The 4,107-nt window shown below is 38.0% G+C and overlaps 1 protein-coding gene across 1 annotated transcript in view; it reads left to right on the forward strand.

Moving 5' to 3' along the window:
- The window catches only part of LOC107752674 (ribonuclease inhibitor-like), a gene marked incomplete at its 3' end in the record, with an annotated part of 10,142 nt that overhangs the window by 4,919 nt on the left and 1,116 nt on the right, over positions 1-4,107 (forward strand). The window lies entirely within an intron of this gene.

Consider the following 4,107-nt stretch of genomic DNA (forward strand, 5'->3'; position numbering starts at 1 on the left):
GATAGATAGATAGATAGATAGATAGATATATAGAAATAGTCAGATGATAGTCAAGTCAAGTCAAGTCACCTTTATTTATATAGCGCTTTTAACAATACAGATTGTGTCAAAGCAACTGAACAGCATTAATTAGGAAAATAGTGTGTCAATAATGCAAAATGACAATAGTAAACACTCATTTTTCAGTTAAAGGCAGTTCATCATTGAATTCAGTGATGTCATCATCCAGCTCAGTTCAGTTTAAATAGTATCTTTGCAATCATTTGCAATCAAGTCAACGATATCGCTGGAAATGAAGTGTCCCCAACTAAGCAAGCCAGAGGCGACAGCGGCAAGGAACCAAAACTCCATCGGTGACAGAATGGAGAAAAAACCTTGGGAGAAACCAGGCTCAGTCGGGGGGCCAGTTCTCCTCTGACCAGACAAAACCAGCAGTTCAATTTCAGGCTAGCAAAGTCACATTGTGCAGAGGAATCATCTGGTTCCTGTGGTCTTGTCCCGGTGGCCGTCTGAGACAAGGTCTTTACTGGGGATCTGTATCTGGGGCTCATCTAGTTGTCCTGGTCTCCGCTGTCTTTCAGGGCTGTAGAGGTCCTTTCTAGGTGCTGATCCACCATCTGGTCTGAATATGTACTGGATCCGGGTGACTGCAGTGACCATCTGATCTGGATACAGACTGGATCTGGTGGCAGCGGTGACCTCGGAATAAGAGAGAAACAGACTAATATTAGCGTAGATGCCATTCTTCTAACGATGTAGCAAGTACATCGGGTGTTATGGGAAGTGTTCCCGGTTCCGGTTGACCTAATTAATGCAGCCTAAAAATCCTTTAACGGATTTGAATATTAGAAGCGTATTAGTGTGTTATGTGTAAGCCAGGTTGAAGAGATGGGTCTTTAATCTAGATTTAAACTGACAGAGTGTGTCTGCCTCCCGAACAATGTTAGGTAGGTTATTCCAGAGTTTGGGCGCTAAATAGGAAAAGGATCTGCCGCCCGCAGTTGATTTTGATATTCTAGGTATTATCAAATGGCCAGAGTTTTGAGAACGCAGCGGACGTGGAGGACTATAATGTAACAAGAGCTCGTTCAAATACTGAGGTGTTAAACCATTCAGGGCTTTATAAGTAATTAGCAAGATTTTAAAATCTATACGATGTTTAATAGGTAGCCAGTGCAGTGTTGACAGAACCGGGCTAATATGGTCATACTTCCTGGTTCTAGTAAGAACTCTAGCTGCTGCATTTTGGACCAGCTGGAGTTTGTTTATTAAGCGTGCAGAACAACCACCCAATAAAGCATTACAATAATCTAACCTTGAGGTCATAAACGCATGGATTAACATTTCTGCATTTGACATTGAGAGAATAGGTCGTAATTTAGATATATTTTTGAGATGGAAAAATGCAGTTTTACAAATGCTAGAAACGTGGCTTTCTAACGAAAGATTGCTATCAAATAGCACACCTAGGTTCCTAACTGATGACGAAGAATTGACAGAGCAGCCATCAAGTCTTAGGGAGTGTTCTAGGTTATTATATGCAGAGTTTTTAGGTCCTATAATTAACACCTCTGTTTTTTTCAGAATTTAGCAGTAAGAAATTACTCAATCCAGTTTTTTTTATATCGACTATGCATTCCGCTAGTTTTTCAAATTGGTATGTTTCGCCGGGCTGTGAAGAAATATAGAGCTGAGTATCATCAGCATAACAGTGAAAGCTAACACCGTGTTTCCTGATAATATCTCCTAAGGGTAACATGTAAAGCGTGAAGAGTAATGGCCCTAGTACTGAGCCTTGAGGTACTCCATACTGCACTTGTGATCGATATGATACCTCTTCATTCACTGCTACGAATTGATGGCGGTCAGATAAGTACGATTTGAACCATGCTAATGCACTTCCATTAATGCCAACAAAGTTTTCTAGTCTATGCAAAAGAATGTTGTGGTCAATAGTGTCAAACGCAGCGCTAAGATCCAATAGCACTAATAGAGAGATACAACCACAATCAGATGATAAGAGCAGGTCATTTGTAACTCTAATGAGAGCAGTCTCGGTACTATGATACGGTCTAAATCCTGACTGGAAATCCTCACAGATACCATTTTTTCTCTAAGAAGGAATATAATTGTGAGGATACTACCTTTTCTAGTATTTTGGACAGAAAAGGGAGATTCGAGATCGGTCTGTAATTAACTAGTTCTTTGGGGTCAAGTTGTGGTTTTTTGATGAGAGGCTTAATAACAGCCAGTTTGAAGGTTTTTGGGACATATCCTAATGACAATGATGAATTAATAATAGTCAGAAGAGGATCTATGACTTCTGGAAGCACCTCTTTTAGGAGCTTAGATGGAATAGGGTCTAACATACATGTTGTTGGTTTAGATGATTTAACAAGTTTATACAATTCTTCCTCTCCTATAGTAGAGAATGAGTGGAATTGTTCCTCAGGCGATCTATAGCAAGCTATCTGATGTGATACTATAGCTGACGTCTGCATGGTTACAATTTTATCTCTAATAGTATCGATCTTAGAAGTAAAGTAGTTCATAAAGTCATTACTGCTGTGCTGTTGGGAAATGTCAACACCTGTTGATGCTTTATTTTTCGTTAGTTTAGCCACTGTATTGAATAAATACTTGGGGTTATGTTTGTTTTCTTCTAAAAGAGAAGAAAAGTAATCAGATCTAGCAGTTTTTAATGCTTTTCTGTAGGATAGGTTACTTTCCCGCCAAGCAATACGAAATACCTCTAGTTTTGTTTTCCTCCAGCTGCGCTCCATTTTCCGGGCTGCTCTCTTTAGGGTGCGAGTGTGCTCATTATACCACGGTGTCAGACTGTTTTCCTTAATCTTCCTTAAGCGTAAAGGAGCAACTGTATTTAAAATGCTAGAAAAGAGAGAGTCCATAGTTTCTGTTACATCATCAAGTTGTTCTGAGGTTTTGGAAATGCTAAGGAATTGGGATAAATCATGAAGATTACTTACAAAGCAGTCTTTTGTGGTAGAAGTGATGGTTCTACCATACTTGTAACAAGGATTAGAATTTACAGTTTTAGCTATATGAAGTTTGCACAAGACTAAATAATGATCTGAGATATCATCGCTTGGCTGCATAATTTCAACACCATCAACATCAATTCCATGTGACAGTATTAAATCTAGAGTATGATTTCGACAATGAGTAGGTCCTGAGACGTGTTGTCTAACCCCAATAGAGTTCAGAATGTCTATGAATGCTGATCCCAATGCATCTTTTTCATTATCAACATGGATATTAAAATCACCAACAATTAAAACTTTATCTGCAGCCAGCACTAACTCGGATATAAAATCAGCACGTTCTTTAATAAAGTCTGTATGGTGCCCTGGTGGCCTGTATACAGTAGCCAGTACAAACGACACAGGGGATTTATCATTAACACTTGTTTCTCTGGATAATGTTATATGAAGCACCATTACTTCAAACGAGTTATACTTGAAGTCCGCCTTCTGAGAAATACTGAAAACATTGTTATAAATTGAAGCAACACCTCCCCCTTTACCTTTTGGACGTGGCTCATGTTTATAACAGTAATCTTGGGGGGTAGACTCATTTAAAATAATGTAATCATCAGGTTTTAGCCAGGTTTCTGTCAAACAGAGCACATCTAGTTTATGATCAGTGATCATATCATTTACAAAAAGTGCTTTCGTAGAAAGGGACCTGATATTCAATAAGCCAAGCTTTATCATTTGTTTATCCGTATTGCATCTGTTTTTTATTTGTTGAACATCAATTAAATTGTTACTCTTAATTTGGTTTGGACGTTTTTTGTATTTTCTAGTTCGGGTAACAGACACAATCTCTATAGTGTGATATCTAGGTGAAAGAGTCTCTATGTGCTGCAGTCATAAGTAGCATGGGTATATTTGTAGAAAAAGCCAACAATAGATTGTATGGGTCAGAAATATCGATTTTTCTTTTATGCCAAAAATCATTACGATATTAAGTAATTTCCTACCGTAAATATATCAAAACTTAATTTTTGATTAGTAATATGCATGGCTAAGGATTTCAATTGGATAACTTTAAAGGTGATTTTCTCAATATTTTGATTTTTTTGCA

The sequence above is a fragment of the Sinocyclocheilus rhinocerous genome, unplaced genomic scaffold, assembly GCF_001515625.1.
Source record: "Sinocyclocheilus rhinocerous isolate Xijiao unplaced genomic scaffold, SAMN03320098_v1.1 scaffold36608, whole genome shotgun sequence".
In the NCBI taxonomy this organism is placed as follows: domain Eukaryota; kingdom Metazoa; phylum Chordata; class Actinopteri; order Cypriniformes; family Cyprinidae; genus Sinocyclocheilus; species Sinocyclocheilus rhinocerous.